The following is a 25,638-nucleotide window of genomic DNA, read 5'->3' as shown; positions in this document are numbered from 1 at the left end:
TGCATTCGAGGAAACAATGCATTCTGCGCATTACGCTTTGTGAGGTTAGTTATCGTCTCTTAGTTTTCCCCCTCGCTGCATTCGTTAGACATTGCGTACTTTATGCAATTAGATGTGTGTTGCTCCGAGTTCATGGTTGCTATTAGCGACTTCTCTTTTTCACTCTTTCGCTTTTCTTTTGATTTTCTTTCGCAATGATTTGGCCCCTTTATAGCTCACTTACTATTATATTTCATGTTTTAATAACTTATTTAATTTTACACAAAATCGTATAGCTTTGCTAGTGCCTTCCTGCCAAAAACTTGCTCATTCGATGCAGTTTCTCACCTCGCTAACCTTCGCGGTGCATTTCAATATCTCGTTTTGGTTGGTTCAACTTTTTCAACCAGCTCGGTGTGGCTTTTTTTTGGGCAGCGCTAAATTAGCGAATAAATTATCATAATAACACCAAAACCGGGTAACCGGGAGGGGGCTAAAGCATCTAGCCAGAGATAGAAGTCCCACGGTGTCACGGTATGCGCACCGGACGACGCCACTAGCAGCAGCAGCAGCAGCAGCAATGAAACGAAATGCATGTGTTCGTGTGCTGCTGCTAGTTTGTACGTTCCCCAGAGTCCCGATCGCCATCGTCAAGAGGGGTCGAGTTAATGCATGCAGTAATGCAGCCTCGGCCTCGGCACCGGCACTGCATAGGCGCGCCCGGGCGAACGGGGACGCAGCGAAAGCGAGACGCAGGATAGCCAAAATGGCAATAAACGCCAGGGAGCCGAAACGGAATGGCAAGACTATGCGAAAAATACATCATCAAACTCTATCGGTTCCGAGGGGAGTGATGGGCGAAGGAGGGCAGGAAGGGTGAGCCTTGGAGTGGCAGGGGATTTTTGATGAAGGTTTTGCGATACAGGTTTTCGGGATGCAGTTTTTCGGCGCTGCGTCAGCGTGTTTGTGTGCTGGTGGCAGTGCAGTCGTTGCAACGGATGAGGCGAATGAGTCGAAAACGGGATCTAACATTGTCAAATTATAGCCGAAGCCACCCTATGTCGGTGGTGCATAGGGTACGCACTCTCTTTTTCTCTCTCTTTTTCGTGTGTTCCCTTTTGGATACTGTAACTATACTTTGCTGAAAGTACCCTCCTCCCACCCTGTAAGCCTCGATTCGTTTTTTTTGCTCTTCGCTGCCTACGCTCTTCGATCTGCTCCATGTCGTTCATTCTTTTCTGCAACCGATGCAACGTTTGTACCATTTTTCAATCAAACTATTGAATTTTATTGTGCCGAGGATTGTGTTTCGAATTCCCGATGATCAGTTCTAATTTGAAATTGAATTTGTTCAATCCGACAAACTAATGCGGTACCGATTTAGCAGCTGAATACGAAAGCAGATAAATTTTATGACCATACCAACGGGAAATGAAATATTAGCGAGGGTTCCTAGTCAATTTCAAATGAGAATAGGTTTGAAAAGAGAGATATATTATCTGCATTTCATAACATGGTTTAATTTTATTATATCATTAAAAACGACTCTGCATATCATATCTACATTGCAGCACTTGTATGAATCCATCTAAATATTAAAACACTATATTCAAGCTTACAAAGTCCACTTTTTGTTTGAAATGCGTCACTCTTGACTATAAGCATAAAAAATCACGTGTTTCACTTCAAAATTTGAACCAAAACATCTTACAATCTTCACCCAATATTCATCCTATGCTATAGTTTTCTATGTCAATTACAAAAAAAAAGAAATCAATTGTTATTATACAATTACTTTAGCAGGACAGCAACGATCGTTAGATGGAGAACACATCTGAAAACTGTGCATCTTAGAAATCGTTTCCAAAGAAATTGTAAATCCTTACGATGCTGTTGCATTGCATGTGCAGCAATACGGGTTGGCTCCATCGTTGGTTGCTGATTGCTGATTAACTTCCTCCCGCCCTCTCCCAAAAAAATAAAATACGCACCGCACCCCTGTGACACATTTACATCGTCCCATCGTGGTTTCTCCAATCGGTGGTCCCTCTCCATCACGCCATCGCCATGATCCCGTCGAATTGGGAGGGAAGCGGCATTAAAAAAGCAAATAGCGACGGCACTAAAACAAAATGAGGAAAACAGCAAAAAGAGGAAAACCTCACACACTTCGTAGGCTCCACTTTCGCTCCTTCTCTATGGCGAGTGTTCAACCGTTCGCAGCCTCAGCAACACATACAACCCACGCCATGGTGCGGTGGAGGCGCGGACAGTGGTAGAGTAAGTAACTGATTATCATCTCTCGCTAGCTACCTACCACACACATACACAACAGCACACACAACTACAGTGGACGTGATGCACTTCGGTGGGTGCTATGAACGTACACTTGCAGATGTAATTTTTGGCACTCGCGCACTCCATTCGCCCCAAAACCGGGCGGGGTGACAGGGTTGGAGGAGTTGGGTGGAGCAATTGTGGGCAAAGGCATTACCGCACACAGCTGCAGCAGCAGCAGCAGCAGCAGCCAGCAGCCAGCAGCGAAAAGCAGGACGAAGGCAATTTGGCTTGGACGATCAAACTCCCCGGGCCCGAAGCCGAACACGAAACCGTTTGAGCGCTACACCATCCCCATGGAGTGGGGGGTGAGTGTTGGTGGGTGGCGCTGGAGACCGAAAAACGGTGAAAACCGCAGAAAAGGCGAATTACACGCGCGATGATGCATGATGAATAGAAGTGCCCCGTGTCACTCTGAGCTCTCTCTCTCTCTGCCTTTTTGACTGTGTGGCTGTGTCTGTGTTATTAAAGGAAATGCAGAAGGATGGGAAGCTCGTCCGGTGAGCATTGGAGTGCGTAACGATGGCTTCGAGATGATTACAAAGGAGACATCGCTATCGGTATCAGCTATGACGAGTTCCATTAAAAGCAGAGAATGAGAAAAAAAGGGAGGGAGAGAGGTAGAGTGGGGATGCCAATTGATTACGTTCATTGTACCACCAACGCACTGATTTGAGAATATTATCATAACTGCCCTGCAAAGTCAAATGATTCTATGCTTAGACAATGGCCACAGCAGAACAAACAGTTGCCATTTAGGGTGCCACAACCAGCCACCCCACTGTGCCCTGTTGGCATGCTGCATGTAGCGATCGGAATAATGCATGTAGCAAAGAAAAAATAAAAAATAAAAAAAACGAAATAAAGGTATTGATTGAATGATGAGCCTTCGCGCCTAATAGAGAGACAAACACAACATAGACCTAACACCACTGTCACTGGCACCGACCAGAAACGCGAATCGGACTCCCCCCCCCCCCTTTTTTTTCCTCGCACACCCGGAATTACCATGATAATGATGGCATGCTGGCAGGCAGGCAGGCACGCACGCAGGACAGACTGACAGGGGAGTGGTGGCTATGTACGGTGCGATAGCGGAGTCTGGTGGCATGTAAACTGGCGAAAAAAACAAACAAAACAAAACACACAACACAAAAACCGGTAACGGACCCAGTGCTTTCCCCTCGGGGGGGAGGGTGGGATAGTGACAACGAGCGAAACATAAAAGTGCGCAGCCGATTGCAACCGATTGCAACGATGCAGTGGATGGGATGGGATGCAATTGATTTTTTAGCCAACCAACGAAATTTTTATAATGATGTGTGCGTATGTATCTGTTCGCTGTCGCTGTGTGGGTGCGTGCGTACCTAGGGTGCTTTTTTTCATCCCCACTTTCCCTCTTTTCACCTCCCACTGTCCCAGCAGGTGTGCATTATTTTTAGAGAACCAATCCCCAATCCAAAATCGGCTAGAGAAGCGAGACAGAGTGCACCGATTAAGTGTGCCATTGCCCAGCAACAAAAAGAGAGCATAGTGGTACGTGGAGTGAGGGTGCTGAACTGAAAAAAGGACCTCTCCACCGTACAGGGTCAGGTGGGAAAGGACATGGCGTGGGGTGGAGGAAACGCATTAGTGAAAGAGAGCTCGGTTGTGGGGGGAACGAGTGAGAGTGAACGGTATAAAAAGCAAAACAAAACAACAAAAAAATAAACAACCACCTCCCGCCCTCCCCCTCCCAAACCCACATGCTCCCGAATAAAAATCCAAAAAATAGTATAAACGGTGGCCAGTGAAAGTGCGGCCAGCGGAGGGCAGGAGCTGCGCTGCGTTGATGAGGATGATGCTGCCCGATGAGAAGCGTTATCCTGGCGCGATAGCCACCCACCCAGAGGTGGGCATAAGGGAGACGAGGCATCGTGTGTGAGCACGCGTAACAGAGCAAAACGATAGTTGGAACCGCGGCGTTGTTGTTGTGGCCCAAAATGAGGAAAAGGTGGAAGGCGGCGAGCGTGGAAAAAAGAAACGTGAAAAATAGTCAAACAAAACTCGAAACTCACACGTTTGAGGTGGATGGGGGGCCACTGGACGTTAGAGAAGAGAAAGGGACACAGAAAGGGAGAAAAAAGAGACAGAAAGAGAGAGGTCAATCTATATAATAATATATAATATCCGAAAAATTATAAAATTCCATACGAAGGCGTATGGATGGGTGCAGGTGGGGTGGATGGAGGGAAAACATGATGGCCAAACGATGCAAAACATAACAATGAAATAAAACCTGGAATTGCATTATGCGCGCTGGATGGACATTTTTTCCACTTTTTTTCTCTCTATTTTTCGTGTGTTTTCTCTCACTATTTGTTTCATATCTATCATCCTTGGGGAGGGGCCGGCATTGGGGTGGTCAGTAAGAGGTCAAGGGGTAAGTTAGTTTCTTTTTTTTTTTTGGTTTTTACTCACACTCTCCTCTTTTTAAAAATCGCTCTCTCTCCCTATCTCTTTCTGCCTTCAGTTTGTTCCTCTGATAAGCAACTGTTTTAATTTTTGCAAACGAATGAGCTGCTTTTTTCCTCTCTTTCCTCCACGCTGCATTTTCCGAAATTTTGATGCGCACCACCCCTCCAGCCGCCTCCTGCCCCTCCCCCAAAGGGCATGGCTCATTTCGTTTATGTATTTATATTTGGCCGAACATTGGAAAATGGAAAAAAAGGGACGGAAAAAAGTGCAAACCATACACCTCACTCACAAACCCCTCCCCCCCCCCCCACCCGGACAGGGTGGTGCATTTTTGTTAGCTGATTTTCCACCCCCTACCCTCAGCTTCACTCCCTGGGTTTTTGGGGTGCGTGGTTTTGCTTTTCGTTTATTTTTAGTTTTTCTTTTCCACTTTTGGCGCTCGCTCGCTTTTCATGTTTCGTTCGTTCCCCCGCCTTGTTTGACCTACCACCATCCCCCACAGCATCCCCCCGCCCCAGCCCCAGTTCGCTTGTCTATACCACTACACGCACCAGCAGCATTACGAGTGCATCCTCACCCGAGCTGGAAAGGGGAGCCGCAGGAATATGTTTTGTGTTTTATGTTGTTGCTTCCTTTGTTGTCATTCCGGCACGTTTTTTTTCCAACCCCCCGCCCCTCATGACACCCTCCCCCCCCACCCCGGGTGGGGGGTGTTATTTCGTTTCCATCATTTTCTCACTCTCTCGCTCGCACGCTCAATCGCTCGCTCAGTTGCTCGCGCCCCCTTTCATCCTAGTTTTTCGTCCTTCTCGATTGCATCCATCCATCCATCCATCCATCCATCCGTCCACCTACCACCCTATCCTCACACACATACACACTCACACGTGGATCATTATTTTTATTTCGCTCTTTCTCGCAGCATGTTTTTTACATCTTTTTGGCCCCATTTTCCCTCTCATTTACTCGTCACCAGCACCACCACCACCACCACCACCACCGATGAGGTGTATTCGTGCTGCATCCTTTCCATCCGTGGGCAGGGCAGGATGGTGGAGGGATTTTAGTTATGTATTTTTTCGGGATTGCATTAGTGCAACGATTTAAGCCTCCCCCCGCCGATTCGGCCGGGTACTGTTGCGGCTCGGTCGGTCCCCCCTTTTTTTCCTGCGAGGAGGACCCAACATGTCGCTCTCTCTGTCTCTCTCTGTCTCGCGCTGCTGTCGGGCTCGGGCTAACCGGGGTTCGGTAATGATGTGTGCACTTTTGGTGTGCGCGGAAATGGCGATGCGTTTTAGACGCAAAGAAGAAACCGCCCCGGAAGGGTCGCCTGCATCATTTTTGCCGAACTCAACGGTACGCGGTGCGTATAGGCCTCGGCGGGGTTGTGCCCGGTTCGCGTTCGCATAATTGCGCCAACAATGCAGTACGCAGCAGCTCGCAGTAGCCATTGGCAGCAGCAGCAGCAGCACTGACTGAGCCGAACGACAAGTGCCGATAGTTCACCAAGTAGGCTTCATACAACTTAACGCAGTTACCATTTGCGCAGTTACGCGGTGGCAGTGTTCAGGAGCAGAAGCGCGAAAATTGTGCAAAAAAGTGTCTTCCGCAAAAAAAAGGTGCCAGGATCAAGGATTGCATCGTGGATTCCTTGGCGTGCGCGCCCGCCCGCTCGGTAAGTAACAGCAACAACGACGTACACGTGTTCTGCCGTGCACCTCTGGAGCCGATGGAGATCGCGCGCGCACCCCCAAAAACTGCTCGAACCGAGCGTAAAAACCCGAACAGCGCGCGCTTCGAGCAGCGGGGTTTGGGTTGGCCCAGTTTGTGGTGCGCGGTCGTGGGATTCCTTTTGTGATTTCGTTTATTATTTTTTTTTTGCGCGACCAGCGCGTGGTCGATTTGGGGTGCGCCAACCGCTTACCAACCCCGTCCTCCCCGTCCCGTCCCGGGAGAATCTGTGTGTGGTAGGCACGGGGGAGGAACTAAGTGCCACGGGAGAGAGCGAGAGTCGAGTGCAGTCTCTCTTTCGCTCTCACAATGCGCCGAAACGCAGCCGAAAACGGCCGAATCGCGGCGAAAGGAGGAACGCGAATTTTTAAAAAATCATCTCGCCCTCCCTTTCTTTCGCGCACGTATTAGCACGCACCAACACACAGCCTGCTGGTTTTTTTTTGGTTGGGGGGATGATGCTCTTTTCGTATGCGCACGCCATGAAGCTTAGCATGCGCCCGGGGTGCATAAGCGAGTTTTTGGCAACTTTTTTTTTTTGTTCGCGTTCGTGTTTTGTTTTTTTTGTTCCATGTCACGTGTGTGTCTGTGTGCGTTTTTTTGCTCACACACCAGTGCACCAGAGGGGGGGTCGGTGGGGGGACTGTTGCAATTTCGGATAGAGGGCCCCTCGCCACGCCGTTAAGTCTAAGTCTTCGTTCGCAGAACAAAGAATAGCAGAGGGAGATAAAGTGGAGAGAGAGAGAGAAAGAGCAAAAAGGAGAGAAAGAGGGAGCGAATTTGTGATGATTGTAGTGCAATTTTCGGTTTTCCATTTTTTTTTTCCTTCGTTCGCCTCCTCTCGTCCTCGTCCTCTATTCTCAGCCCCCCTTCGCGTCTCAATCCTTTCGCGCATCGGCGATCTTCGGGTTCGCACACAGTGAAACCTCGCGCTGCAACAAACCGGGAGAGTAGCATCCCGATTTGGTAATGTGGATGACGTTTCGTTTCGCCGAATATCACCGCTTGCTGCTGCTGCTGCTGCTTGTGTGTGCGTTGCTCGATCGTTTGTATTGTTTTCTTCTTCTTCTTCTCCAAAGAAACGCATCTGATAGGATGATGCGATGGAGCAGCAGGGTGCTCGGTGTCGGAGGAGCTCCGACTGTCTAGCACAATGCTCCCGCGAACCCCTTTCCTCACGTTCTCCTTCGTTGACGGCTCGGTGGCGATCATTCAAAGCGTTCTTGTTTGCGTTGCAGTCTCTTCTTCTCGCCAAATTCGCCATTCTTCTAGCCGGCCAGAAGAGGAGAGCACCAGCAGCAGCAGCAGCCATCCAGCTTCCTTCCTTGACCCCCGCTTCGTTCCAATCGCTCTTCTAACCGCGGCCGAAGCGGTAGATAGTGCAACAAGCGCACCACTCCCGCTACTCACACGATGTGATGCTGCTGGTGCTGCTGGTGCTGGTTGATGATCATCAACGCCCCATACATAAACGGCAAATACATCGAAAACGGAACCGATTAACACGAGGCGGTGGCTGTCGTCGTCGTCGTCGTCGTCGTCAGGCCATCATCGGTGCGCGCGGTTCGCGATTACCTTGATTTTATTTCCCCTATTTTTTCCTCGCTGACCACTCCACTCCGCTCCGCTTCGCTCGGCGGGAGTTTGATAATTTTTTTCGCCACTTTTTTTTTTACTTCTGTTTGTTGTTTCGGGACCCCGATTGCAACGGGGAGCGCACCAGCACACGCAACTGCAACCGAACGGTGGTGGTGGTTGGTTGGTTGGTGGTTTTGTGGCTGCTGCACATGGGGACGAGGGCTCCCGCTCCTCCTCAACCCCCCGCCGAAGGGGGATTGATGGGTGTGTGTGTTTGTGTTGCAATTTTTGTCCCCTTTTTGTTACCCCTTTTTTTCGGACGGACGGACGGACGGACGCTTTGCGTGCATTCGTTTTCGGGCATTCGGGCCACCAACCGCACAGACACATACGCACAGGACGTTCGGTGTGCGTTCTGCATGCCGCTCGTCCACTCGTCCACTCGTCCACCCGTCCATTCTCCTTCATCGAGAAGACCCCCGAAATTGCCGCTCGGCAACGGCAGCAGCAGCAGCAGCTTCCTGCGTCCGGTGCAACGCAACGCACCGCTGCAACGGAGCGACAGTAGTGACTGGCGTGTGGTGCGTGCCGTTGTCGTTTTGGGTTGCTGTCGTCGCCGTACGGTCGAAGGCTGCAGCAGCAGTCATTGGTCGTGTCCACACCCCGCGCGGGCTTTCTCTTCTCTTCGAACTGTCCCGACAAAGCGATCAAGAAGAAGCGTTTTGGGGAGCGTTCGAGCTAGGTGCGGACATACGGCGGGATTACTACTATCTTAATCTTTTCGATTATTACCTTACCCTTCCGGAAAACTCCTCTTTTTTGGGAATCTGTGTTCTAGAATTAACGGTTGATTCTATTCATTGTGGACCTTGGTGTGTGTTTGTGCGTGTGCGTGATGCGAGTTGTTCACAATGATCCTCTGCAGTGGAAGGACTCTCTGGGCGTGTGTGATCTATTGTGAACGACTCCAGTGTGTCCTTGCGAGGGATCGTACTGTAAAGTGGTGCAGCTGATCGTCACAGACAATCAGTGACGTACCCAGCACTCGCACTCGCATGACAGTACGATCGACGTTGAGTTTTTGACGTGTAGCATTTGCTGTACTCCATTCATAGTACGTGGTTAATTGGTGTGATTGATTGTTTTCTATATTTTCGATTCTTTCCCTTTCTGCACCACTACCAGGTTTGCAGTTGGCATTAGTAGATGTCTTGTCTTCGATATGGATTGTTGTAAATGTAAAGTGTAGAACAAAAACGCCAGGAAATCGAGTGCAATTTTCGAGCGGAAAAGCGTACCGCGCAAAAGAAAAAACTAATACTGATGGACTAGTGAACAGTCTTCATCGAAGGGTAACCGGTGTTACAGTGCGTGGAGTGCAGTTGACGTTAATGTCCGGCGATCGGTGCTTCCAGCCGCTTCATAATAACCGCAGATCAAAAAGCGTGCACTCTGTGGCACTGGAGGCACACCAAAACTTACACAGTAAAAACGGGGAGAAGCCATACTCCTTACGTGAAGAAAATATGTTGTGATTGAAGTGACTGCTACAGTCGTGGAGAGCCCAAGTGCTTGGGTGTTTAGTTGCATGTGGACGAGTAGTGAACAGGATCTTCCGCAATCCATTGTAGAAGGAGGAAAAAAAACATAAAAGATACATAGTTTTTGTGTGAGAGTGAAGAAAAACAAAACGGAAAACTCGGGGGACTACAACCTCATGTGAACCGCACGCGACAGGTGGTGCAAGTTTGTGAACGCGAGGCAGCAGAAGACGAACCCCGCGACGATCGCAAAACTGCGCGTGGTAACCGGGAGTGTCCCATTTCGCGTTGGTAAGTAACAGCGATTTTGTTTTTGTTATTACTACTGATTTGTTGCTCATTTTGCACCATTTCGAGCGCTTCAAATTGCTAATCTAGCTAGTTATTTGATTACTGTGCGCGGCTAGAACGGCCAACCAGTATAGAACGCTCCGTCGCACTCTACTAACGATAGATTACACTTTAAACGAGCGGTGCGAAATGGTTTTTGATGAAATACTTGGAAAACGAAAGCAGTTTTGGCACTTAGCAACACTGATCGCCGATCTGCTATTTATTCCAATAACATAAAGAAAGCAAACCGAGACTATCGCAGAATTTTTTGGGGTATCTCTCGAATAATCTTTTGTCTAACGTAAAAAATTGAGCAAGGATGCAATCGCTCCTTTTAAAGCGTTCACAGCAAAGGACTGATGTCATCATGGCGGCCGAGTCACTTTGTTACTGAAAGCCATGCATGCACATTAGCTAGAGTGGAGCTAGGAGCGATCATTCCAAGCGAGTTTGTTGGTGTGTGATTAGCACTTTTGATGGAGGAGCCTCGGGAGCATTAGCCTTACCCTCCTTCTGTCGACTCTGGCTGTGTTGCATTCAATTTGCAATTCAACCAAATTGGGATACTCGTGACCGCTAGTCGCATTCGAGCACCACCATCACCGTGTTTGTCTTCCTGCTCACCAGTGGTGCGCCTCTAAAACACCACCGAAGTGGAACAAAAATGCAAAAATTTGGTAAACTCACCTTAGCTGAACGTGTTGCTGCTGTACTGTACCGGTACGCTCACCACCAAGCCCCTGAGGTCAGTCTCGGCAGGGTGCGGTAGGTTATGGTGGCAGATGGTGGCCCCATCCCTTCTCCCCCCCCCCGCCCCCCTAGAACGAACTTCACAATTCCAAGAATTGATCGCAAAACTGCACAGCCAGTGGAACTGTGGAAGTGTAACTTTTAAAATATTTAGACGCAAAAAACGAGCCGAGCTTTTGGTTTCTGGTTCTGGGCCCCCGGGTCCAGAAGGTCGCTTGTTGCCTAGGGAAAAGCGCACGAGTGTGTTACCTTTTTGGGGGGTGATGGTCCGGGGGCTTTGATGAAATAAAGGAAAAACGAAAAGTGAGACGCAATGCAAAACATACGCCAACCAGCAGCACGCGTGGTATTGCGCAGCACCTGGCATGCCAACCTGAGTCGGACCAACCGGTGGTGGCAGTTGGACAATTTAGAGAATCCGTGGACAGATTCAGTTGATAAGCGGTGCCACTGCCACCGGGCTAAAATCCCGAGATGATCCTCTCTAAGTAGCTCGTTACTTAGCGAACTCACTCAATCACTGGTCCGAATTTTTTTCAACGTGTAAATGCACCCTTCGGTGGGCCGCACACGTTCTCTGTGTGAACAAACTGTGCAAATAGGCCAAAAACGATCACCACACCGGGGCCAAAGAGCTAATTTCGGGTGTTTGGGGATATCATCGTTTTCCTTTTGTCCGCACTTGGACGGCCCTGGGTGTCGCCGGTTGCGACACTCACCAGCGCAGCTCGCCAACCGTGCTTTGGGTGCGAGCATCATCTTACAGTTGTGCGGTCGCGGCACAGTCACCGATATTTTTAAATTTCTTTTAACCTATTTTACACAGAACAAACGGGCAAGAGGGAGGGCAGTCAAGGCATTTAATTTTATGCACAGGGTTGGGTGCCTAAGAACCGTTGGTTGTCTGCAATATTAGCGCAGAATGCAATTTTATTTGTGTTGCCAACAACATCCGGTTGCTCAATCTAATGTTTAGTCTTCGGGTATGTGCAACGTTACACATTTGCAAAGCATTTTTTGCATTTTTTTTGGTAAAACAAATGCACTTCTTGCTGTTCTCAAGTCCAACAAGTCTTTTCGATCATCACAAATTACGAGGACATTTCCAGCTGGTGATGCTCGAAGCGAATCCAGCTGCACTTTCAACTGAATGCACTTTTTCCGGTGCACAGGCCCTTAGTATCATAGTTGCAGCTCATAATTATACTAACGGGACCGTAGAACCTGCTTCCCCCACCCAATCTTCTTGTTCGATCTCATTATTTCCATTCTCCTGACAGCCGTTTCGCTCCACTGGCCCTGACTTTTCTCACGCTCCGGACACGTGTTGAGCTTCATAATATGTAATCTCATTCCATTCTTGTAAATCGGGGTTGTTAGCGACGAATGCATTTCGAGCGTTCGTGTTCTGGTGGCGTGATGAAGTCTTCAGTTTTCCGCCCCAAAGCGAGCCTCACAAATCGCCACCGCCAATCTCTATCGCAATCTCCTGCAATCTCTCTCTCTCGCTCGCTCGCTCGCTCGCTCGCTACACGACGCCGACTACGACGACGGAAGCATAACAACAACAAACCCCACCTTCGACCCACATCCTAGACCTGGTCGACCTAGGTGAGCCGATCCAGGATTGTACGCTAAAGAGAGAGAGAGCAAAAGGGAGAGAGAGAGAGCGGCACTATATAGTGCGAGCGTGCCACTCACTGCCGATGCTCTAAAAATAGTGCAAAACTATGAGTGCACTTGCACTTGCACTTGAACAGCCCCTCGTCGTCGGCTGCCGGTGCATCGCGTGCCGGTCGCGAGAGCTCGCGGTATCGCAGCCAGCCACCGATGTCGTCGTGCGTCGGTTTACCGGCAGCTCCCGTCGGTCGCTTGCGCCCTACCGTGGCGCGTTGAATGTGCATGTGCATATGGCGCTGCATGCACCCTTCCATCCCACCCACAACCACCCCCGCACCAAGACACATGCATACGAGACGGTGTGTGGTGCACGAGAACAACTTATGAATGAAAAATCCTCCAACGTTCTTGCCTTGCGGTGGCGCTGCCGCTATAGTACTGCAACTGATGAATGAAACTTCCACTTTCCACTTTCGCCATGCTCCTTTCCACTGCCAGTGGCGACTGGGTTCGATGCTAGTACGCTCGCCATCGTCGCGGTGGTCGTCGTCGTCGTCTTGTGGAGCAAGTGCATCGAGCGCAATTCGCGAATTGCGATTCTCACGCGCGCCCTAGCGGTCGTTTGATGACGGTCGGTCGCAATGTATGCTTCCGCGGGAACGATGAGGATGGTCCGTACCGTGGTGCAACAGGCTAGCACTTTTTAGTGGCCTTGCCATCCTGCTGGTGCGGATGCAGCTGCAATGCATTTACCTTTTTGTTTTTTTTTTGGAGGGGGGGGAGCATTAACACCCTGCCTCTCTGCGACGAAAGAAAAGGGAAAAAGGATTTCATTCGCCCGGTGTTTCCTTTATTGGTCCACTCGTCACACTCTCTCACTTCTTCTCTCGCTCTCTTTCTCTCTCTGTCTCTCTGTTGCCCGATACACTGGATGGTTGGTCGATGGTAGGACTGATTGCAGAGTGCGGCCTCGTTTTCCTTCTTTTATTGTTGCTCGAGGATTGCTCTCGCTTGCGCTTTGGACGTTGAGTCGTACGCTAGAAACATGCTATCGGGCGCGTTGCTAGCAAACGTACTACTCGCTCGCGATGTTCGTTTGCATTGATACGTTCCACAACTAACGATGGACTAGCAAACCGCCTGCCGACAAGTGTTGAAGGTTGGAGCATTTGGTGCATTACTGGATCAAATCTATTCAGCAACGGCAGCAGCGGCAGCAAAGTTGAAGACAATGAGTGGCACCTACAGATCAATTCACCTGGTTTTGCTGCATGTTAGTATACTCCAGTCACTAACAACTACCATTTCGACATGATACATAGTTGGAAATAGTCGTGAAGTGACGCTCAGGTACTTCACACCACTTGACAAGTTCATGAATTTTGCACACACTGTTGCTGCACACTTCAGTTTTTCAGTTTTTCCGTCTCTGTTCGCTGTGTGCAGGATTAAGGCTGATGCTATATTGCTTATTTGCAAACCGTTGGGAAAGACTAACATGATGATGCTATTTTTTTTAGATGAATGAACTGAATAAAATTATGGCAATTGAGTGCAAATGCATCGCTTCTTCAGCTCAGTAGCGGTTAAGTAAAAAAGAAAAAAGCACTTCTATTACAATTCGACTGAATATAGACATTTTATACAGACCCTCACGGTTCATCACTTTAATGACCTTAATGAAAGCTCAATAACTTATGATTAGTTGCTCTGGATTGGTGGTACAATTCCAGAAGAACCATGTGGAAACGGGTTTTTGGCATTAATTGCTTATACGCTGCTTGTGGATAATGAAATCATCCTCGATGTGTTTGGTCATCTTTGGGAGTTGGTCTGAAGCTCATCTTCTCAATGTCTACAGAGAGGCTGTTTGCTTTGTTGGTCCAATATTTCTGCCGCCTTTCACTGGTCTTTCATTAGGCGGCGCTTTGCACTGTGGAACGTTTTAAATACACCTTGCACCGAAATTACGGGGCTGTTAAACCGGATAAACTAATGGGTATTTGGCAAGACCTGCCCAAAAATCCGTTGCCTACAGCTCAACACTTTTGGTCATAAAACGACCAATGACGGTAATTTGCCGTTCGTTCTGGCTCAATTAGTTGCCCTTGGGGGACGGTTTGGTTACGGCATCGTTCTCGTAACGAAACACTTCAAAACCCACCCTCAGCTATGAAGGAATTTTGCGAATACACACCACGAGTTCATTGCTCTCTTCCCTTATGGGACGGTCGTTATGTCCAGGAGCTAGTGTCAGTTCCGAAGACAGACTAATACGATGGCAAATGGGTGGGTATTAAGTGTCCATGTCAGGTTACGATTCTTGAGTGATCTTCTCCCACCAAAAATCGTTTCTTTATCCTCCAGGCGCAGTGCAACTCTTGGTGCTAATGCATAGCCCCGATAGCCAGTTGCATTCCGTAGCTCCTACCACAGAGTGCCGTTGTTTTGATGCTTTTATGACCCGTGTCGATTGTTGGATTCCTGCTTCAACGAGAGGGAGAGATCCTCTCTGTCGAACCAAACTGTCGTCTTTATGTGGTCATTCCACTCAGTCGATCGGCGCGAAGATGATGTTGAGGCTCTAAGATGATAAACCAAACCAAAGTCTTCTTCTTACGAGACCGCCGAAAACTCGCTGGTGTCGGCCATGCCCACACTATGATGAAGTAGAGACGATAGAGCATGGAAACCGCAAGCCAGAGCAGGATGAAATGCAGGAGAGCCATCGCGATCACTCCACCGCACCACAAGGATCGAGCCGTTTGGCTGGTTTTTTGGGACGTGGCCAAATCGTGGCCTCCCCAAAAAGCTCTCACATAAGCACAAGCGCTATAGGGAACGGAGTTGATTTCTCCTTCTTCCTCCTCCTCCTCTCTCCCAACTAAACCGGCTTTGTTCCGGCTGCATTTTCCATTCCTCGTCTTGCATCGCGGTTTAGGGGGGTTTTGCGGCACTTTTTGGCTTTGTCCCATCCGTCCACCATGATCAGCCATGATGATCATGCTGCTATTTTCATTGAAAACCCCCGGCCACAAGGGGGAGGTTGGTGGTAAAAGAAATACCAAAAAAAAGCGAGTCAGAAATTGGTCTCATGCCACCTCCATTCCACCTCACGGCCCTCTACGATACGATCGCTGATCACAATTGCGTAGCTCGACCCCGCTGGGGCCAGGTTAGTGCAGGCTGGGCTCCCCACGCTCCCCTCCTTGTCTCTTTCTCTAAAAAATTGAAATTCGTCGAAAATTGCAAAATTGTTCAGTAAAGACCTCCCGCGGCCCGGTGCAACTGCATTTCCTCGTTTCCTTCGTTGCTTCGCGATCTTTGGCCACGGCTCTATTCACAATCCGGTTTTTGCTCTGCAGCAGCAGCAGCAGCAGCGACTACACCATCTTGTGCTCTTTCCGACCACGCTGTACATAGTTTTCGGAGGGTTTTTGGGGTGGCAGCAGCAGCAGCACCTCCACTATCACTCCCGGTACCTCCTCCTCTCCATTTCCGTTCCGATTCCATGGTCCATGGTTTTTGGACATTTTTTGGCCAGCTCTTTTCGCAGATTATTCCGTTGCAACGATCGCTGACTCGTCGCGAGGGGGTGCGGTGGGTTCCAAATCTTCATCTCACACCGTACACCGTTCGTTGCAACCGAGTGGGCCCTGGATTGGGACGGTTGGGCTGCAGTTCGTAGTGCAATTTAGATGCTCTTTTTGGGAGCCAACCTTTTCTCGAGTTCCGGTTCGGTGTCCGGCTCCGGCAGAGCGCAGTGTTTCCAGGCCAGACACCCTCTCGCTTCGACCACTGTGTTTCACTCCACAATGGCGGCTCCTAGGTCGTTTGTTTGTTTGTTTGTTTGATGGAGCTGCTTGTCGTTTTATGCTGTTTTTGCAACTCGTTGTAGCACACTGGCCACGATCCGTCATGATGGAGCACCTCCCCCTACAAGGTGCGTCGTCACGGGCGGGGGAACGAAATTCTTGGAAATTGGTTGTGTATAATCGCTTCACGCCTTCTGGCTTGATGTTTAGTCAACAAGTATCCAGTTTGAGCCGGTGTGTGGCTTAAAAAAAGACACTTTTGCTAATGCTCAGACCATGTTGCTGTGGCTAGGACGTATCAACAGCGCTAGAAAACGCACACACCATGGCGAATGTTATCGTTTAGTTGACCTCTTAAAGTGAGCCGGGGGATGCTAAGGAATGGTTTCACTTCCAAAGGAAACACCAACCTCTCACCCAACATACAAAATGTCCAAGCATGATGATTTTCTCCCCTCTTTTTTGGGGAGGTGAAGCTGGGTGCGATCTTTGTTCTAACTTTCGGCCACGCCAAGTCATTGACACTTGCTTTGCTGCACGATCGCCTTGGCTGATGTGGCTTAGTCACGGCTGCTGGCTGTCTCTCTATCTCTCTCTTTCTTCCGTCGCCAAACATTGCAAGATGAGCCCCGGGAGGCACATAAGGCGAAGGAACGGAAAGAAACTAAAAATTGGCAAACATGAGTATATACATTACGCTATCCCCTTTCTTCCTCACATCGTCCCATGGCGTGTTCCGTTTGCCTGCAGTCAATCAACGACACTCCTTTCTTTTGCCCTCCCAGCCCCCCGCAATCCCTGGTGAAAAGTGTGCAACGAAAACGCAATAAAGAGCACAACGGCAGCAGCAACACTCTGCCACTCTACCACCAGCACAACACCAAACGGCTTCTATCCCAAGCAGTGGCCCCACTAGCTCTCTATCTCTCTCTCTTTCTCTCTCTCTGACGCTTGCATCCCTATATTTTTCACCATTTTCGGCGGAGCGGAGCGGCGACCCACACGATGCAGTTTTTGGGGTGTTGATCTCCTCCTTGCAACTGCACACAGTCACCTACACAAGCAGAGAGTGTTCGAAGTATAGCTGCACATAGATGTAGCCGAAAGAGCCGAACTCCAAGGCGCTGCTCGCTGCGTCGTAGGAAGAGGACCGCGATCGTTAAAGATCATCTAGAAAGGCCTCCACCGGGGGAAGGGAGGAGGGGGTGAAGAGGATGGAAAGCTGAGTAGAGGAAGCTGCTGCACATAACGAATGCTGGGGATGGAAGAGATGGGCGGATAGGAATATATGTGGCGATCAGTCACGATCACCAAGCAGCAACCCTTCCCTTTCCCGGTGGTGAACAGGAGAGGGGTGGGTGAGGCAACTAAAAAAATTTGAACATTTTAAATGGACAAACCCCGTCCCGTCCGTCCTTCCTCCTCGGAAGGGCTGAAAGGAATGGAGAGAAAGATGCGAAGAAAATGAATGCATTCTTGGTCTTCGCTTTGCGTTGCACTTCGGTCTTTCGGACTTCGCCTGGCCGGAGGGAAACTGTGCTGTGAGAACGAACGCAAAAGGATCCGCATGTGCAGCGCAATGCAATTGCAACGGGGGGCACTTTAGCCAAACTGAACTCCCGCTCACTCTCTCTCTTTCTCTCCCTTTCTGCCGAAACAGCTTTCGCGCCGGTTTGCCGAATATCGAATAGTGGTGGCGATGTTTCGCAACGAAAAGGATGTTGAAGTTTTTGATTTTTCTCTTTCAATGCTCTACCCTTTCCCTCTATTCCCTGGCGGAGAAGTTTCTTCGTAATGATCCTTCAACATTTCGATGCGGTCCCAATACTCCCGGGTCCTAGAGGAGCTCCGGCTTGGTGTATGATTGATCATCTACGGACCATCAGTCGACGTCGAGCGGCTGTCATCTTCTGCACGGCCTTACGTACCATGGTGTTCACCATCATGCATCTTGCATCTTTGTCTCGTGGAATGCATTTTCGAAAACGGCATTAAAACTTTCTCTTTGTGCCGCGGAGCAGCTCGGATGCAATGCAATCCGTTTTCCAAAACCGAAGCCTCCGCATCTCCGCATCATCCGCTCCTATCGGGGTCACGCGAAAAGGGGGGTGGAGGGAGTGACGAGGGTGTTATGCTGCTTTTATTGGAATGCATTAGCTTTTTGGTGCAGGACAAACAGGCTGAGTGATTGTTTCTCTTTTGATAATTTACTGATCCGTTACATACAGACCAGTTGTCTGTCCACTTGTTTACTACATTTGTTATCAACTCTATTAACTAGTGTTTCTATGCCATTCGCTTTCAATTTTGTGTCAAAACACTTATCATAATTCGGAATATTCTTGGATCTTAAGATTATGTGGTTAGATTAGGAGCTTATATACCTGTCTAGTGTTTAATGTACGTTTCCAAAAAAGCGACGAACAAAATGGGAATCTTATTTCGTTTGGAATTAAGTCTCGAACCGGCTCCGGCACTAAACTCGTTTTAGTGTTGGCCCCCAAAAACCAGCACTAAAGATTTCTGGTGGCCGTTGCTATCCAGCATCAGCATTTCCATCGGTAACCGAAAACCGGAGTAGAGTGGCATGGATACCATTTAATCTTTTAATCGTTTCGCGACTCAAAACGCGTACAAACGCACCAACGGCAGCGGCAACTGTGGCCAGGCCACGACAACGTAGCAAAGATTGAAAGCGTGCAAGAATGATGGCAGAGGCCAGGCAGCCGATAAGCGTCCAAGAGGGGGCTTAGACAACACTCCCGGCGCACACAGAAATGGTTGCACAAAAAAATGCACACAGCAGTCATGCGTGTGTGCGTGGGGACACTCCATATCAGCACGAGGGAAGCTACGGTGATGCCGACGACCTTTTGGCCGTTGTCATGTGTGGGTTTGGCGATGCGTGATGATGTTCTGCTTTATGTATTTCTGGCCTAGATAGGTGAGGCAGAACCGACATCAAGATGCAGGAGAAGGAGGAAAGGCTGATATGCAAAAAAGGATGCGCAAGCGATCGCCAATCTTCTGATGTTGTTCCTTGTGCAGCTAAGCGAAGAGTTTGTGATGCTCTGGTTGTCGTTGTTGTTGATGCTGTTTGCCTCGACATGGATGCCCGAGATGATGCTCGAATAACGGCAAACTGCAGGGCTTCGCGAGAGGAAAGAGAAGAGATGCAATGGACAGCCAGATGAGACACACCTTGGCACTGTGTTCGCTGGTGGTGCTGGTGTGGGACTCAACAACAAATTCAGCGGCATCAGTGTGTGCTGCAAAAAAAAACTCGTCTCGGGTCTCCGCATTGATAAGACGACTGTGTTGTTGTTGCCGCAGACACTGTTGGGTGCCAGCAGCCTGCGCCACTATATGTCTTCCGATGATGGAAGTATGCGTGACGGGCGAGCGTTGATCCGAATCCGCGATTTTTTGCATCTTTTTTTGCTGTTGCTGTTGCTGTTGCTGTTGCTGTTGTGTCTTGTCTCGTGTCTTGCACTTTTGGGCCAGCAGTGTGGACATAAGCTCAAACACAAGTGCATTCACTGGTTCGCTTGCTCGCTCACTCGCCATTTGTTTTGTGCATTTTTGGGGACCAGCTCTCTCTCCCTCTCTATCTCTCTTTTTCCCGAGGGCTCGACGATTGGACAGTGATCGCGAAATGTGCATGTTGCAAACGAAAAGATGAGAAGGGGGCGGTAAGGGAGGGTGTTGTGATCTTCGTGTGTAAATGAGCACAAAGCAACAAAGCGAGACGGGGTTCATTCGGTTTAGGGGCATTTGGAGGAGCCAACACCCCCCTGGGAGGGGTGTTTACGGGGTCATCTGTGAGTCTCTGTTTGAGGAGGGACGGGGTGTTTCGTGCGTATGGGGTGTCGTTCGTTCACTTCGCAGTTGCTGCTGCAGCAACCGAGCCCTACTTAGAACACTTGGAACATAGAATTCGGATCGGTTCGTTCGTTTCGGAACCGGTGATGCATGCATAAGACGATCGCCACTGACCACGAACTGGACTGGGAGGGGTTTGCAGAGAGTGAGGGTTTTGGTGGTAGGCGTTTCAGTTTATTTCTTTATTTTCGTCCATTTTTCATTATTATTTTGAGGGCAACGAACCTAATGTGTATCTCCGGGAACCCACACCGTTTGCTGATTGTTGAGAGGGGAAGCTGACGATCTGTTTGATGTTTCTTCGTTCTTTGATGTTTTGCGGCTGATACTGCAGCGAAGGCATAAGACAACTGAAGTTGTGATTAGTTACAGATATTATTATTCAGGTACATTTCATTTCTTGGTTTCAAATATTAGTTAACTGAGACAATCACTCGGTATTCTGCAATTGTAGCAACCTGTTGCATTGAGCTAATGCTGGATAAGCTCCTCGATATCGAGCACGATTAGATTAGATATCGCGAATGGCAAATGCACTTTGTTGGTTTGTTCATCGTCTTGACCCAACGACCGAACGGTGCAGTGCCCTCTACGGGTCAGTGTCTACATATGTGCTATCGGGCATCGAGCGATCAAACTATGTAACACTCGTTGCACCGCTACCCCACAGCAAACCCACCATTTCCGCTAAATCGGTTACTGATGATGGTGGTAGTTAGCCGTTTTAAAAGGCACCCTCCTTAGAGGGAGCTCCTCAAGAAGGAGCAGATAAGAAGGAAGAACAGGGAAGGAACCGAAACCATGCGGCCAGTAGCTGGTGTTGTTTTTGCTGTTGTTGTTGCAAACACAAATCGCCTCACGCAGCCGCAGATCGAGCCGCGGCGGGCGATAAAGCTACGATTCTACGCTGCGTGAGTGAGAACCGTGTGGCCCAAGAGTGTTTGGTTTCAAATGGTCTGAGGCCCACACATGAAGATACATCACCACCACAGCGACCAGGCACCCCCCCTCAGCAGTGACCCTAATTCCTATGTCTGCACTCTCCACATTCACCAATGCGCCAATCTGTTTGCTGGGGACACGAATTCGGTTCCGATTTCGGTTCTCCCGCCCCTCCTTTTTGTTGCTGTCCCGAAACGTTGCACAAAGAGCGCGTCAACCACACAACCACTCGCAAATGCTCCATGCGCAATGGGATTGCGACTCGAGTGCAGCAGCAACAGCTTATGGCGTGGTGGTGCTCTCTGTGCCCTGTGCCAAAAAAGCTTAGCATTTTCGTTCGGTTCGGTCCGGGTCGTATTTCATGCTCTGCGTCTGCTGCTTTGTGTGTTCGCGTTCACACTTCGTCCCCAGCAACAGCAACAACAACACCTACCAACATTTGCATCGGATGGTTCCTTCTAAGCTCGTCATCATCGCCATCATCGGTCACCAAAAAAAAAAAAAAAAAAGAACCCGATGTGATGCGGGCGCATGGTGTGCGCGAAGTGGGCGCATGGTGGCTCACGCGGTACGACGTGCACGCGGCCGGCTTGTCTGTTGTGTGCGTTGCATCCCGTTGGGCCATTTTTTCTCTCTCTTGCATCTCGTTTTCGCCACACAATCAATCCACTCTCTCTCTCTATCTCTCTCTCTCTCTCTTTGCTTTTCCTTTCTCCTCTTTTTCGGCTCTGGCGCTGTGCGTGTGCGTGTGGCTTCGGCGGTGATGCATTTTTGGGAGGAAAAATTCGGGGGCCTGGTGCATGGTGGCCTGGCCAGCACCAACATTAACATTATTTTTACTTTTTGCAGTCTGTTTACTCCACCGCTGCTGCTGTTGCTGCTGCTGCTGTGTGCGTTTCTGTCTTCTGTCTCTCTGTTCCCCTCGCTGGTGCAGTTTCGATCCTCGCTTCCCCTCTACCCTGTTCCTGCTAGTTCCTTTGCTAGTGTGCCCAGTTGCTGTCGCTGTTGTTGTTGTGGTTGTTGACTTGCATCTCTCTCTCTCACTCTCTCTCTCTCTCTCTCTCTTTCTTTCTCTCTCTCTGCCTCTTATCTCGTGGTCGCGGTTTCTTCGGTTAGCACTGGCACTTTGGTCCGCTCACTTCCTGCCATCACTCGCCAATCCACCGAGCCGATCTCCATCTGGAAGCTCGCTGCTGCACAGAGGGTTTGGTGGAATGCAACTGGTCAGCACACCTCTCTCTCTCTCTCTCTCTCTCTTTCTCTGTCTGTTCTTCATCCTCCTTTATACCGAGATATGACAGTGTTTGGTTGGTGAGTGATGGTGAGTCCTGGCTCTCAAAAAACACAAACACCCAAATGGTCGCTAATGCCTCTAGGTTTTTTTTGTGGGACGGAAGGGTGACAGAGGGGATGGAAAAGCGAAGGGAAAGGAACGGAAAGGGGTGGGGAGGAAGGTGATGACCGATCAGCGTTCCGACCTCGCACAAGAGGAACGGAACTGGTGGCCGAGTTAGGCAGGGAACACTCCGAGATCACATGGCGGGGCGATGGGGGTGATCGGGGAGGGCTTTTTGGGGTTTGCAGGGGTGGGGGTAGCAGGAACGAGGAGAAGGCGGTTGAACCGAGCCGGGGTGGTTGTGTGGTACGACCAGCCGAGCGGGAGGGGAAGGTCAATGACCAAAAAGTGGAATTTTTGTGCAACAGAGTTTGTGTCTGTGTGTGTCTGTGTTGCTGTGCTGCGTTGCCGTGTGTGGTGCGCCTGCGAAAGCAGCCGAAAACTGCATTTTGTTTATTTGAGAAATCGGCGCAGAGGGATAGAGTGATCAAGAGGGAAGGAAAGAGAGAAAGAGAATAAAAGACAGAGCGTGCGTGCGTAAAAGAAGACGGGAAGACGAAGAAGGAAAGACGGGAATAGAGAGTGCAGAGGGGTGGGGTGTGGGACGTAGAAATAAAAAAATTGAACTTGTTTGTGGCCGTCGTTCGCGAATGCATTCGGGCCTAGGAGTAGTGGAACACCTCCCCCCGCCCCTCCACGACCCCAAATCCAAGACAACCAAGCGAATGGTGGGGCTTTGAATGCACTTTTTTGCTCATTTTTTTTTTTTATTTTGGAGGTTTTTTGGCAAACGTGCAGCCAAGGGGTCGGTGGTGAATTTTTTCTTCTTCATTTTTGTTTCTGCATTCCTCTTCATCGAGCTTGCACTCCGGTTCTGGTTTGCAGCTGTCTTTGCGGCTTCGTAACGTAACGTTCGCCGTCGTCGTCCGAATGTCTTATCTTTCTAACCTTATCTTTCTGGAGCACGTCTTATAAATGGTGCGTCGTCGTTTCGTGCGCTAACAAAGAGATTTTGATGCAATTCAATGCAAGAGGAACCAATCTTTCAATAACTATCCACAGAAACACACGATTTTTATAGCTTTTTGTGGTAGTTTGAGAAATAAGACATGGACAGTAATTTTAAGTTAATTGCAGTAGCCACCTTCTGTGCGCGAGCAGCACCTTGCTGTTGCTAAGAGTGAGGCCAATGTGTACTTTGATTCGCCGCTTGTGATCCAAGCTTCCATTTTTTGTGAATCCCAAACTGCGCTGGGATCCGCAATTATAGAACTTCCTCTAAATGGCCGAAACCTCAACAATGCAACAAGGTAAGGCGAGTGTGTTTGTGTGCATGTTGATGCGCATACGATACGCTTGATAATATGCATTTTCAAACGGGAAATTATGCGTAGCGTAGCCACTGTCCCATGGTAATTACCGTAACCTCAAAAAAAGACCTCCAACCAAACATCGCCCAGATGATGATGATGATGATGTAGATGACGCAGGTAATGAAGGAGGTAAGAGCCTATTCGAGAGGAGGCTTGTTTTTTTCGGGAGAGAGAGAAAATGAGTCAAACTGTATCTAAAGATTTGTTGCTTTCTTTCCTCCCCGCTCCCCCCTCCACTCTTACGTTCTTGGCCACTTAGCAGCCATCATCAGGGGTTCGTTTCGTCGTACAACGACCTCTGTGCCACCTCACCAGGGGTGGTCGGTATGGGGCGGGGAGGTCCGACACAAAATACCATTCTCACAGAAAACTTGCTCTACTACAATGCACCGCCCTGCCGCCCATCTTTCCTCCCTGCACCAAACAACCCCCTCTGGAACAACAGGTTGGGGGCCTCCCATCAATAACTGGTTTCACTTCGGAGTGGAGATCTGGTGCTGCTCCTGCTGCCTCCGTTCCTCAAGGATCCGAGGTCTTGAGGCGGTCAACAGGCGAGTGAGATGCATCGATTTTTAATGATCTTTCTCGTAGAGATCCAGGATGACGAGCGACGGCGGCCCGCAACAGTGCATTTTAGTTTTTCGGCATTTTCGTGACCGTTGAGGTCGTTGGCATTTTTGGGCGCCTAAATTATTGCCCATTCTCTTCGCGCCGATCGAGGAGCGTCGTTGTTGCTGTTGCTTCGTTTTCGTTGCTAGACCGAAAGAGCAGAAGTAGGAGGAGGAGGAGGAGAAGATGGAGGGAGGATCCTGGCTCGGATGTGGGAACAAGAGAGCCATTAATGGAGCTGGCTTCGAGCGAAAGATTCATAACGTCAACCACGCTACACAGGTGTTGCTCGAAGATCGAGGTATTAATTGTGAGAAGTTTTTCTTTCCTTCTTCTCACGTTTGATTGTTCTCCTCTTGCTAATTACAGTAACAGTATATTCTTCTTCATAGCACTTCTAATTAAGTTTCTTTTTTATTACATAGCAAACGATTTTTTGTGATGCAGTGTTATTTATTTAATTACTCATCAAGCTAAATGTATTTTAGATGTAACGTTTTCTATTACATAAAAGCGAATTTCTGTCACTTACATGAAAGGAAATCAACCAAGAGCCGCTCAACCACAGCGAGCTAAGTATAAAATGTCAAGATATTTTTCTTACGAAACCGAACGTTCAACTGATCGCGAATCATGAGCCTTTCCTTTCACATCGCATACCGCTCGATTGATGCTGATAGACACAATGGCCATCTCGGATCCCTTTTCTCCCAGTGCACGCGATCACCTTTTCGTCCTTTTGGCTCATAACAGTTCAAGCATCGAGGGTGGGGATGGAGTGCATTGTGTTTCACCACCCCCTGTCTCTTTTTAAGCACCCTGTTTCAAAAGCACCGAAAGAGCACATCACTCCACCATTGTTGAGTCCCGCGGGCCCGCGTTTTTCGTGCATCTTTCGTTCATTTCTGCGACGCCATTAAAAAGCCCCAAACGCCGATCGGTGCGAAAAGTGCAATTGCACGAAAGGGTCGCAGGGGGGGGGGGGGGGAGCGTCCGTTTTCTCTTCGCTTGGCGCCCGAAAAGCCCCTCTCTCTTCCTAGCATAAATCGACGCGAATGCTGGGCGTTTCGATCGATGCCCAAACTCCCCAAAAGCCCCGAAGATCCGCCACCAAAAAAAAAAAAAAACAAACCGGTTCCATGTCGAAGGAGGGGAGATGATGATGTGTCCTGTGCTGTGTTCCAGCTAGCCGCACATTATCCTCACGATCCACCGATCTCTACGCTGCGGTTGCCCTGGACGACGGGCGGATCGGAAGGTGCTCCCTTTCAAAGCGGTTGATGGATTTTCGCGAATTCCTCCCTCCTGTGCCCGGTCCTTGCTCTCCTCATCCTCCACCGACCGGACACCGCTTG

At 49.3% G+C, this 25,638-nt stretch overlaps 1 protein-coding gene across 1 annotated transcript in view; it reads left to right on the top strand.

Annotated features, from left to right (window-relative positions):
• Positions 1-9,553: 9,553 nt before the first annotated feature.
• The window catches only part of LOC126570167 (broad-complex core protein), an 87,902-nt gene continuing 71,817 nt past the window's right edge, over positions 9,554-25,638 (top strand). The window contains exon 1 of the mRNA XM_050227719.1: positions 9,554-9,914. The gene's annotated coding sequence lies outside the window, so the exon portion shown is untranslated. The remainder of the gene's footprint in view (positions 9,915-25,638) is intronic.

Source organism: Anopheles aquasalis, chromosome 2 (assembly GCF_943734665.1).
Source record: "Anopheles aquasalis chromosome 2, idAnoAquaMG_Q_19, whole genome shotgun sequence".
Lineage (NCBI taxonomy): Eukaryota > Metazoa > Arthropoda > Insecta > Diptera > Culicidae > Anopheles > Anopheles aquasalis.
Note: the sequence above shows the minus strand (reverse complement) of the source record. Positions and strands in the feature narration are given on the sequence as shown.